This window comes from Podarcis bocagei (genome assembly GCF_964188305.1).
Source record: "Podarcis bocagei genome assembly, chromosome: 7".
Taxonomy (NCBI): domain Eukaryota; kingdom Metazoa; phylum Chordata; class Lepidosauria; order Squamata; family Lacertidae; genus Podarcis; species Podarcis bocagei.
This window is the reverse complement of record NC_138132.1, coordinates 48584341-48597721: the sequence shown is the minus strand read 5'-3', so window position 1 is coordinate 48597721 and position 13381 is coordinate 48584341.

The following is a 13381-nucleotide window of genomic DNA, read 5'->3' as shown; positions in this document are numbered from 1 at the left end:
GGCAACAGTCTTTCCTTCCTGATGGGTACCAGGAGGTTTGAAGGTTTAAGGCTAAGCCTTATAGGTGGTTGGATTCTTATTTCAAGCTCTCTTACAGATCCCACAGAAGCAAGCCTGTACCCTTTGCTTAACGCAGCATATTCCTATGGGGTGCCAAAAGCAGCTACCACAACAGTGCAAGGAGCAGGGTGGGAAAGTCACTCGTCCTACAGTAGCATGGATTACACTCTCCTCTGGAAACTGCTCCCTGTTTTTCTATCTCTCTGTCTGAAAGGGTTTTCTCTTTCTGTGATGGCTTATTCTTGCCTTGTAATGCAGATTCACAGTGGAGGACTTGCATCGATGCCCAAGGACCAGAACCAGGGACTTTGAGTGGGTGGCTTCCCTTGAAAATGCTGTCTGGGGAAAATAAGGCTCTTTGCAAGGTGTGCAAGGAGATAAAGTCCTAGGACGAGGCCCCTGGGTGCTTGTGAACCTCCTCAGTGTTTCACTGCTTGCTGTGGAGAGGGACCATGTGATGGAGCACATGCTCTGCAACTCCAGCAGGGCGCGGAACCTGTAATCCCTTCCAGGTGGTGGGCTGCAGTTTCCCCACTTCTGCCCTAGAAGTCTCGTGTTCCATCCCTGGCATCTTTAGTTTATAAAGGCACAGGTAAACAGTACGTGAGACTGTGCCTGTGACCCTGGAGAACCACTGCCAGCCAGGAAAGACAACACTGGTCTAGACTGACGAATAGGTTGGCCTCTTGCAAAGCAGCTTCTGATGTTCACGCAGCAATATTCTCGGGCTCCTTGAACAGCTCTGTTTACAATAAAAAAAATTTCTATGCTCTTTGCTAAATATTTTTCTCCACCACCACCCCGACTTTTGTGCCTTTGGTGAGGATGAGCAGCAGTTTTACCTCTTTAGAGGCCCAAAATGTTTCAGTGCAGATTCGGTTGGATCCTGAATGTAGCACCCCTCCGCTCTGAAAATGTTGTAACCTTTTTTTGGGTGGGGGTGCAGTCAGCCCTTCAGTACCTCTTCAAATAGCTGCACTTTTCAACTGGTTAAATACTCAGAGGACAAATCTGTTTTTATCTCTACTGAGAACATTGGGGAATTATTATCAGTAGAAAGAAAATCAGATTTGTCTTCTGAAAGGACAGCTCAAGTAGGATAGCACATTTGTTTCAATTCACAAGCTCTTGGGGGTCAGTTCCTAGCATCTTGAATAAAAGGATATCAATGTCAGGGATGGGAGTGATTCTGCTTTTCCTGAGTTTCTGGAGAACTGCCAGTCAGAGTTAGTGCTGAGCTAGATGGATTAATGGTCTGTGTTGGTATAAGGCATCTTTATATGCTCAGCATATTAGAAATAACTCATAATACAACATCCAACCTAAGTCCTGGTTCTAGATGTGTTGAAGAATAACCAGTCTTCAAAATCTGCAAATTAAAGTAATCCACAGAGTAGGCTTGTAAGTCCTACAGCAGCCAATACTTGCAGCAGTCAAAACTGAGGGATTACGAATCTAGAGTAATCTTTACCAATCCTACATGCTCTCTAATCAGGTGGTCTCTAAGGACCAAACAGCAGCTTTAAAGTGATTTGGGTGATGATTTTCATCTGGAAAATGGAAGGGAAGGGAACTTTTAACCTCCCCCCACAATGCCTTAGTCCCAGCCAGATTCCCTTTCCCTCACAATCCCAGATCTCCCACTGTCAGATCTAGTTGTGCATTGTTGGCTCTTACAAAACAAAACCTCTAATGGCCTCTAGAGGGCAGAATCTGAACAGAAGTGCACCAGAGCCCAGAACACTACTTGCATCTACATCTGCTGCTGCTGTGTGCTGGGTTGCTTGATGTATTAAACCTGACAGCCACAGCACTCTTCCCTTTCTCTAATCGCCTAAGAGGCATCTGGAAGACATTTAAGACAAAAGCAAGTGGTCCTTTCTGGGTTTGGAATGAAAAACTGTGCATGTTGCTGCTGCCAGATTGTGTAGGGTGTGGATTGCTTGGCCAATCTCTCCCTGAGATGTGCTGTGTGCAGGTGGCTTCATAGGAACATCTACAGCCAAGACCAGAGCAGAGATGGTTTCCCGTCCACCTTTCAGTGTGTTATGACTTCTTGTTCTCCAGATTCCTCCTTTCCCCCTCCCTTTGGAGAAATCCGTTTGAGGCTGTGCCCTTCCTCTTGTTGTTCTGATGCTGGAGGTGGTGGCAGCACCTATATTTCTGCCAACATCGCTACAGGGCAGCCTTTGCGAAGCTGGTGCCTCCAGATGTTTTGGACTGCACAGCCACTGTAGTTGTAGTTCAAAACATGGAAGGAACCAGCTTCACAAAGGCTGCACACTGCAGCAGGCTTAGCCATGCTGACCAAAGCAGATGAGCGCAATGGGAGTGAGGTGTCCTATCCCTTGCATCAAGGGGAAAGAGCTTGTTTGAAGCCTGTAAAATGTGCTGTGTGGATGAAACAGCAGGGCAAGTGCCCACTGAAAGCCAGGGGCCTAGCTAGAGTTTGCTGGTTGCCCTCCTGCTGCGTGCCCTTGGCTTGCCCCTGGAGAGCAGTTGCTCTCAGCCAGCCAGCTCAGTGTCTCATTTCCTTCCCCCTGCTGTGCTCAGCTGCCAAGAGGAATCCAGCAGCTGCCCCACAAGGTTGCAGGATGCCTGCCGTCTAACTTGTATCGGCTCATTTCCTTTCAGATCTCCCTAGGGTGCCCCCCTCCACCTTGGCTCCAGTGACTCTCTTCCGTGACACTTAACCGGGCTTATGCTCCCTCTTTGGCTGTTGTGGGTGCTTGCAGAAACTACCTGCTGGCCTCCTTCCATCCTTAGGAAGATATTGGCAGTTACTTGCTCCTGTGGCCTTTCAAGACCATCCACCCCACTACACAGGCACAATTGTAGGTCTCCACGGGGCAACTGAGCTTAATGGAAACTGCAGCAAGTTGTTGAGTAATGAACATTTAAATGTGGAACAGCCTTGGGAACTCCATGGCCATTTTTTTTAAAGGCTGAAAAGGAAGTAGAAGTCTCTTTATTCTTAATTCCCATGGAACAATGAGAATATTTAGTCATTAATGGGGTTGCTTTGTGTTCCACTTTACACTCCTCTGTTTGAAGGGCTGCTGTTTAGTTTAAAGATGAATCCTAAGAAGGGAGATCAGGGGCCTTTAATTTGCCCATCCATATTTAGTGTCTGGACAGCACACTGTGCATGCATGTGGGTCGCCTAGTCACAATCTCTATGGTGGTGAGAGGTACAGTATTAAATTGTACTAATTATTTTTCAATTTACATGTCTAAAATAGCACATGCAATTCTGTTTCTCCTTTCATCCTCTTTTGGGTGTGTCATGCATTTCCTCTTTGTGATATGTAAGTTTGCCACCCTAATCAGTGCACCCCTATCCTTTTCCTGCTGAGGAGTTCAAGGCAGCCATCATGGCTCCTTTTCACTTTCATTTTTATCCTCAGGCTAACCCTTTGAGGTCAATTAGACTGCGAGATGGTGACTGCTCCAAAGTTACTCAGTGAGCTGCTACTCCTGGGTTGAAACTAACCACTGTACTGTACTGATTCTCTTCTGAGCTGGGGTAGAACAGAATTCACAAGTGGGATTGCCAAGAAATTCTTGTAGGACAAAGCATTTCCCGTTCAGAATTCCAACCATAACCACCACCACTTCCTCCCCATTTCCTCCCCAACAGTCAGCCATCATTTTGTGTTCTGGGTTTTTCACCAGCTTATTTGTGCAAATCTTGGGATCCTTTCCCAACTCTGCTACCAGCCCTCTCTTCTACATGGGCAGTGCTGTTTTGGCAATTTAAGCAACAGCACTCGTAGCCTGAACATTGGAAATAAAAGGAATGACACCACTGTGTGTTGAAGGGAACTGCATGCTCAGCTATGGTTGCAGGAAGATGCTGCTTCTGTACCACTCCCTTTTCACCATTCCATCACGACAGTGAACCTGGCTTCAGGTAATGACTAGGTTTAGCCAAGCAATGTTATGTTGCCTCCTGGTGGTGGGGTGCAGCTCTTCCCCCATATATGTTGCAATGTTACATGTGGAGTTGCTGTGGATACCAGGTATATATATTGCATAAGAGCCCAGTAGACAGTGCTAGTGTTTTGTAGCAACTGGTGTTATAGAAGGCGTGCTGTGTAATAATCATCTCCCTCTGGGCTTCCTGCACAAATTCATGTCTTCCCTCTCCTGCAAAATAAGGTTCCCTACTGGCACTACGAGCAGAACTTACTTGAATGCCAGAGAAAGCATCTGAGGATGTGCAGAATGCCCTTCCTTTACCGCTGAATAATTTCAACCAGTTCTAGAACCAGCTGCCCTGTGAGCTAGAGAGGAACAGGGAGCCAGCTGTCACCGACTGTCTCTAAATGGCCTGTTTTTACTAATTTAATTATACATTATTCATAATACTATTCATTTTTCATATATCTTATGCAAGTTGCTCTGGGAGATTGTTGTTTTAAGAGGGGGCTAAAAATGCTATGGAGAAATGCATACCTATATTAAAAAGGGGGAAGTGCTTCCAGAAAAAGAGATTAAATGTTGTTTACACGCTTGTAAATTCCAAAGGTCCCTATTTACTCAGGTAAAAGTCCGTTTTCTGGCCCCTGTCCTTATTTTTGTTTCCTTTGTGGTTCCTTGTTCCTATTTTCTCAATGTCAATTGCTAAATTTGCTGTTATTTAAGTTGCAGGCTCTCCCACAGGTCTATAGATGTTAAGGCTGTAATCCTACAAAACACTTAGATTCTGAATCATTGAGTGAGAATACAACTTCAGGGTCATTTAGTCGAACACCTGCTCAATCCAGGATCTGCAATGCAAGATACGTACAACTTCACCACCGAAGATGAGATAGCATCCTCCGCTACATCTGTGGCAGCAGGCTAGTTGCAGAGTGGGGGGCTGGGGGTAGGACAGGCCATGTAACATACACAGCTTAGGAGGAACTCCAAGGGGCCTGCTGCCCCCAGCATCTGTAATCTCAGGCCATTACCTCACTTTGCCTAATGATAGAGCTGGCCCTGCTTGCAATGTTATGCAGTTGTGCATGCATACAAATGGGATGCATTTCAGCTGCTCTTATAGCATTTTGTACCCTTGAAAACCTATGCACAGAAAAATCTCCCCTCTTTTAAATCTGTGCAGGAGGGACCACTGCAAAGAGCAAGGACATACAGCGAGGAGTCCTTTGACAAGGTGTAACAGCAGTGGGTGGGGTGAGCCCGCAAAGCAATCTTCGGCATGAGAAGCAGGTTGTTTACAAGCATGGCCCTATTTCCATTCCACAAATGTTGCAGGGCATGCTCTCCAGATGGCTTCTGGCATTAGCCTCCCTTTGCCGCTGCTGAAACAAAAGTCGTGTTCCAGTATGATAAATAGGATCAGAGCTGCATAATAATAGAATCTCCATTAGCCCAGATATAACATGATGCTAGCTGACAGACCACACCCAAGGACTGCAGACCTCTCTTAGATTTTGTGCTGAGCAAGCCAGGAGGAAGGGAGTGACTTGGCCACACTACGCCAAGCACCAGAGAACAGGGTGTGGAAGGACAGGTGTGCACCCCATGGATCAGCCTTTGTCAACCAGGTGCCCTCCAGATGTCTGGGCTACAGCTCCCATCAGCCCCAGCCAGCTATGCTGCTGTGGTTGTTGATCTGCTCATCAGTATTTTCTACCTTTTGAGTGCAGCTCCTAAGATCTGGCTGTTTCCGGCCTCCCCTGCCATCAGATCGATCGATGCAGGCTGGCTCAAAGCCCAAGGCATTGCTGGGAAATCTAATTAAGGCAATTGGTTTGTAGGGCGGTGTAAACCAGCAAGCTTTGCTTTAGAGTGCTATGCTGTGAGCCAAAGACAGGAGTGGAAGATCTGTCCAGCTCCCTGAAAGTGGGCTTGGCTTAGCTACCCACCAGTTTGGGAGGAGGCAAGCTTGAGGGATATGGGGGCTGCCTCTGATGATATGTGGGTGTGCAGTTAGGATAGAGGCGCAGTTAGGCAACTTCACGTTTAAGATTCTATGCTCTTACAAGGGGGCTCTGTAATGTGTATTCTTCCAAAATGTGGTGTGCAAGCCTTACTGTGTCTGCCCAACCCTCTTGCTCCTTCTGGTGTGGAGTGGGACTCTGGACTTCTGCTTATGTATGGACTTGATGGCACCGCTGAGTTAGGGTACAGAATCTGAGTCCTGGATGGGTGGTTTGCATAAGGCTGCATTTACTAAGGTCTCTGGGCAGCTAGCAAATCTTCCCTAGACTTGCACAACCAGTTCTTTTCAGGCAGGAGAGGTGTGGGAGGTTCATTCTGGTAGGTGCAGCAAGGAAGGTGGACCTTTATGCACTGCCAAAAAAAATATAGTGTCACGAAAGAGAGCATGGATTTGCATAAAATGGGCACATGCTAATTTATATGTATAGATGCATTTTTTTTAAAGGTCACCATTTTAAAGACAAATGCAACACATCTCACTACAGTGGGAGAAGACTGTGACCAGGTGACGTGTGTGGCAGCACAGATAGCTGTCTAGGTGCTAACTTTTGATGAGCGCCTTCAAGGATGCCTGGTCTCCCTTCATAGGGTTGTTCATCTTTAAACTGGAGTTGGGCTGGACAGCCCTTCAAATAGAACAGAGGTGGGAACATGGAGCACTCCCAGTATCGCTGGCCTACAACTCACATCATTCCTGACCATTTTACCGGCTGCCTGAGGCTGATGGGACATAGAATCTGACAATATCTGGAGGGCCACAGGTCCCCCACTCCTGAAACAGAGCTGTCTTTCAAATAGGATGCTGCCAATTTACAGACCTTTAAATTGCCCTCTGTAAAACAAGAACCATAGGTCTTGCTGATTTGAGAATCTCAACATCTTTTATTTACCTGCCACTCCTTCTACGTTTGAAAAATCAAGGTCTGAGAGGGGTGAACAGTGACTTGAACCTCAAAAATGGTTAAACAAAGTTGCTGCTGTCTGCCAATCGCATGGCAAATGCCTTGGAGAGTCTGTGTCTTTGTGGATTTCTAGTGCTATAGTTGGCAACCTGATCCTCTCAACTTTTCTTTATTCAAAAGCAAGTGACTAGTCCACATCTTTAGACATATTTTTGGCAGCAACTAGTGAAAAGCTCAGAAAGCTAGTTGATGTGGGCAGTCCAAATGATGAAAGGGGCATTAGCACAGCTCCCCTTTGCCTCACTTGGTGAAAACTTCCTCTCTGACTCTCCAACCTAACTTCAATCTTTAGGAAAACTCTTCCTCTTTTGCTCTAAATGGATGACATACAGTAACTGGTATACATGACACGAAGCTAAACACGCAAGATGGAGTTCCTTTGCATCCCTTCTTAATCTGATGGTGGGGGTTCACAGGAGACCCTACAGCCCTGATCAGAACTAGGCAATTAGAAAACCTTCAGTCCTGCCGAGATGGATCTGCCTTAGGGAGTTCACCTAAGGGTCAGAGCCAGCCCATTTCTAAGCTGGGAATGAGCTTGGAGAGTCATTTCCCAAGGGAGCCCTTTTGCATGGGGAATGCCTGCTTTCCCTTCCTGCTGAGAGTCATAGGTGACACCTCTGGGACCCTGGGATGCAGCTGATGGGCTGGGGCGGGTTGGCTCAGCCCTGCCCGGTTGCTAGCTGCACAAGGCCTGCTGCCGTGGAGACGCCTTTGCTTTCACTACAGCCGAAAACATTTCTCCTCTCCTCTGTTGTGCAGCCTGTTTGTTCTGTTCTTGGCATCCTCTCTATTCAGAGTGAAACAATACCGCATGTGAAAGGCAGTGACGGCTTGTACCGTCCATTGACCTCTCCCACCCCATTCCTAGCTTACTGCCTGCTTCCCTCCCCCACAGTCCAAGAGGCGAGGCCACGGCGGAAGCAGCAGCAGCAACGCTTTGATCTAGATGTTCCCTGACACCATGGAGATCCCTTCTATGGGGGCCAAACAGATATCTCTGGTCCCTTTTGGTCTCCCGCTGCAGGAGCCTCTGGATTCCTGATGGTGTGTGTCACACAAATGACCTGCCCTGCTCCCACAACTGCTTGGAGGCCTGGCTAGGAGGGCGGGCAGCTTCCTCCCTTGCATGGCTGAATAAGCAAGGGAGAGAAGGCAAGGAGAAAGAAGAAGTTGTGTTGTAAGTCCCAGAGTAGTAGAGAGCCACAGTTGGGAATTGTTCAGCTGCCTTCATGCGACACCATCAGACTTGAAGCTCGAGCCTGAATCCCATTAGCTGGAATGAGGAGGTCACAGAACTAGGAGTTCCGGCCACATCAGCCCAGCCTCTGCCTGACTGTGGGAACAGAAGAATGAGCCAATGTGCATTTTGTTCCTTGCTGACATCAGCCACTATCACAAAGACTCCCAACGCCTCTGGTCAATGTTCCAGTCCTCTGGTTCTTGGGTGCTCATTTAGAAGGGAACAGGGCTATAAAACGTGCTGCACTCCTTTATTAGGTTGTTTGTAAAGGAGAAACATAAAGATTTGCCAGGCACAATCATTTTTTCCAGGCAGAAAGAGCAAATTATGACACACGCCCTGCCCTCAGGTTCCCAACAGCAGAAGAGAAAAAGAGGGTGAGGAGGGAAGAGGAAAACCAGAACATTCAGGTACCCAAAAATGTTCTACTTGCAGAATGACTTGGTCAAACAGCCCAGGAGGAGACAGTTCTAAGTGAGCAGCCAGATGGCAATAAGTCCTATCAATTGGTGGTTGGTCACCATTTGGACTAGTGGGTCAGGAGAGAGGGAGCCTAACAGCAGGTGAAGTCAGTGCCAAGGTTAGGTAGAGCCAGCTCTTTCTAGTTTTGTCCCCATCCACCTCCCTGCTGAGTTCTACAAGGGGCAACACTGAGGAAGAGGAAGCTGATAGACTGGGCCACCCCCTGGACTAGACGCAAGTGTAAAGGCAGGCAGGCAGGCAGGTGGAGGCAGACTGAGGGCAGAGCCCCATTTGCCCAAATGGAACAGCCTCCATTGGCCCTAGCTGACCTGATGGAGAGGTCTGTGTCCTCATCTCCCTCTGCCTCAGCCTCAGTTGCTGATTGTTGTGCAGGTTTTGCCTAACAACGGTGTCGTGCCCTAAACAAAACAGTTACACAATGGGTAGCCAGAGGCATAACACCTAAGCACAGCCCCTTGTGAACTTAGCTGCAGCCTTGACTTCAGTTAGGGTGTTTCTGTGGATAGCATAGAAGCTGTTAAAACTCTCACATGGGTTTGGAAACCAGGCCAGGCCACCACTCCCAGTGGTCAACCAGCCATGGCAATGGCAGTGTGCAGCCTTTGACTTCTGTTCGCTTTCTCAGCTCATCTGAGCTTTGCAGTGTGAGAACCGCCTGTGCTATTTTCAACTAGGCCCCTCCCTTAGTTTTCAAACTGCATCGCAAAAGAGCCCAGCTGGATCAGACCAAAGGCCCATCAGGCCAGCATCCTGCTCCCACACGGGTCAACCAGATCTCTCTCTCATAATACAGTGGACCCTTGGTTCCCAAATGCCTCTGTTGCCGTACGTTTTGGTTCTTGAACACCAAAAACCCGGAAGTAAATGCTTCTGTTTTCAAACATTTTTTTGGAACCTGAACGTGTGATGCAGCTTCCACTGAGTGCAAGAAGCTCTTGCAACCAATGGGAAGCTGTGCCTTGGTTTTCAAATGTTTTGGAAGCTGAATGGGCTTCCGGAATGGATTTCATTCGAGAACCAAGGTACCACTGTACTAGAATTCAGGGCCTTCCAATGCTGGAAGATTCAGGAGAGACAAAAAGAAAGCACATCTTTACATTTAAAACTATGGAACTTGCAGTGATGGCCAACAAAGAGGCAGTGATGGCCAACAAACTGGATGGCTTTAAAAGAGCAACAGCTACCTCTGGACAACCTTGTGCTTACCATGGGAAATCAGCTATGTCCTCATTATGGAGATCACACACACAACACACTTCATGGGTGCTATAGCACCTGAGGGTGCTGGTTGGTGACCCTGTCATACAACACCCCCAGGCTGCTTAATTAGAGCTGATTTGGAGCTCTTGCAAAACAAGCCCACTTCCCCCAAATATTGTGCTTTTTGCAATAAGGAAAGTATAGGAAAATGCAATGAAAGGTGTGGATCACACTTGCTTGACACAACTTCATCTAATTTTCCACAAACAAATCAAGATGAAAGTTCAATAAACAGGTTGTATGGAAGTGCCCATTATAAAAGGCAGTATTTGTAAAATAATAATAATAAAAAAATGTGTTTTGATTGAAAACAACCTTCTTCAGAAACTCTGACTGAAAATAAAGATCGTATTGGCTTGAGAAGAGAACCTAACTTGCAATCAGTGCCCTTGAAGGTAGTTTGAACCAAATGCATTGGAGTATATGTTTCTTGGTATTTTACAAGCCCGCCATTTGATTTTTAGAACCACTTGGAGGCCAAAATCTTCCTTCTTTTGCTTCTCTCAGTTCTAGTTGTACCCCATTATTTTTCTTTGCAAAATCCAGTGTGACACTCTTAGATCCTCTACTACTCCGAACAAGCTTCTCCTTCTCTGGGATGCAAAGGCAAACCTCTTAAGGGGTGAACCCTAGGCATCCTCTTTTAGTGCTTTATTTCTCTGTGTTATATGTGGGAGGGCAACTGGAACTTCTGCTCTGTATAGGCAAATGGGAATTGGATCCCAGTGTGTGGGGGAACAGGCATATAGCCAGTGGTTTGACTGCCGAGTCCCAAGCAGGTAACTGCGACACTAGAAATCCTGTTCAAAATCCCCCTACATTTCTGATGTGTTCACCAGCCTTGAAAAATGTGCAAGTAATTTTCAGAACTTTTAGGACTGGAAGACTCTTTTTTGTTATGTTTAGGAATCTAAGGTTATTCATATTCTGAATTGTCAGCAGTAGCATGTTTTCTGTACTTGAGGAATAGAAACAGTCCTGGATACGATCTATAGCTTACTCACCTAATGTTTTTATTTAAGATGGCATAAATCACACATTTAAAAGCTTGATGTACAGATAAAAAATAGCCCAGCTAATCAATGGATCCTGACTGTTCAAAGAAAGTGCTCTCTCCTTGTAACACAGTGCTTTTAGAATCACAGAATCATAGAGTTGGAAGAGACCACAAGGGCCATCGAGTCCAACCCCCTGCCAAGCAGGAAACACCATCAGAGCACTCCTGACATATGGTTGTCAAGCCTCTGCTTAAAGACCTCCAAAGTAGGAGACTCCACCACACTCCTTGGCAGCAAATTCCACTGTCGAACAGCTCTTACTGTCAGGAAGTTCTTCCTAATGTTTAGGTGGAATCTTCTTTCTTGTAGTTTGGATCCATTGCTCCGTGTCCGCTTCTCTGGAGCAGCAGAAAACAACCTTTCTCCCTCCTCTATGTGACATCCTTTTATATATTTGAACATGGCTATCATATCACCCCTTAACCTCCTCTTCTCCAGGCTAAACATGCCCAGCTCCCTTAACCGTTCCTCTTAAGGCATCGTTTCCAGGCCTTTGACCATTTTGGTTGCCCTCCTCTGGACACGTTCCAGTTTGTCAGTGTCCTTCTTGAATTGTGGTGCCCAGAACTGGACACAGTACTCCAGGTGAGGTCTGACCAGAGCAGAATACAGTGGCACTATTACTTCCCTTGATCTAGATGTTATACTCCTATTGATGCAGCCCAGAATCGCATTGGCTTTTTTAGCTGCCGCGTCACACTGTTGGCTCATGTCAAGTTTGTGGTCAACCAAGACTCCTAGATCCTTTTCACATGTACTGCTCTCAAGCCAGGTGTCACCCATCTTGTATTTGTGCCTCTCATTTTTTTTTTGCCCAAGTGCAATACTTTGCATTTCTCCCTGTTAAAGTTCATCCTGTTTGTTTTGGCCCAGTTCTCTAATCTGTCAAGGTCGTTTTGAAGTGTGATCCTGTCCTCTGGGGTGTTAGCCACCCCTCCCAGTTTGGTGTCATCTGCAAATTTGATCAGGATGCCCTTGAGTCCATCATCCAAGTCGTTGATAAAGATGTTGAATAAGACCGGGCCCAAGACAGAACCCTGTGGCACCCCACTAGTCACTCTTCTCCAGGATAAAGAGGAACCATTGATGAGCACCCTTTGGGTTCGGTCAGTCAGCCAGTTACAAATCCACTGAGTGGTAGCATAGTCAAGACCGCATTTTACCAGCTTCTTTACAAGAATATCAAGGGGCACCTTGTCAAATGCCTTGCTGAAATCAAGGTAGGCTACATCCACTGCGTTCCCTTCATCTACCAGGCTTGTAATTCTGTCAAAAAACGAGATCAGGTTAGTCTGACATGACTTATTTTTCAGAAATCCATGCTGACTATTGATGATCACAGCATTCCTTTCTAGGTGCTCACAGACTGTTTGCTTAATGAGCTGCTCCAGAATCTTCCCTGGTATTGATGTCAGACTGACAGGGCGATAATTATTTGGGTCCTCTCTTTTCCCCTTTTTGAAAATAGGGACAACATTTGCCCTCCTCCAGTCTGCCGGGACTTCGCCTGTTCTCCAGGAATTCTCAAAGATGACTGCCAGTGGTTCTGAGATCACATCTGCCAGTTCTTTTAATACTCTTGGATGCAGTTCGTCTGGCCCTGGAGACTTGAATACATCTAAACTAGCCAAGTATTCTTGTACTATCTCCTTAGTTATTCTGGGCTGTGTTTCCTCTGCTGAATCATTTGCTCCAAATTCTTCAGGTCGGGCATTGTTTTCTTTATCGGAGAAGACTGAGGCAAAGAAGGCATTGAGGAGTTCAGCCCTTTCTGTGTCCCCTGTTTGCATTTCACCATCTTCTCCTCTGAGTGACCCCACTGTTTCTTTGTTCTTCCTTTTGCTACGGACATACCCATAAAAGCCTTTTTTGTTGCTTTTAACCTCTCTAGCAAGCCTGAGTTCATTCTGTGCTTTAGCTTTTCTGACTTTGTGTCTACATGTGCTGGCTATTTGTTTGAATTCCTCTTTGGTGGTTTCCCCCCTTTTCCATTTTTTGTACACATCCTTTTTTAAATCTTAACTCAGTTAAAAGTTCTTTAGATAGCCACCCTGGCTTCTTTAGGCACCTTCCATGTTTCCGTCTCATTGGTATTGCCTGGCGTTGTGCTTTTACTATCTCCCTCTTAACAAACTCCCAGCCATCATGAACTCCCTTTCCTTTTAGTATTACTGTCCATGGGATCTCACCCAGCACTTCCCTAAGTTTTATGAAGTCGGCTTTCTTAAAGTCAAGAAATTGAGTCCTAGTATGCTTGGCTGCTCCTTTCCGCTGTATAGTAAACTTCAGAAGAGCATGATCACTCGCGCCTAATGATCCTTCCACTTCTACCCCACTAACCAGGTCATCAACATTGGTTAGGACCA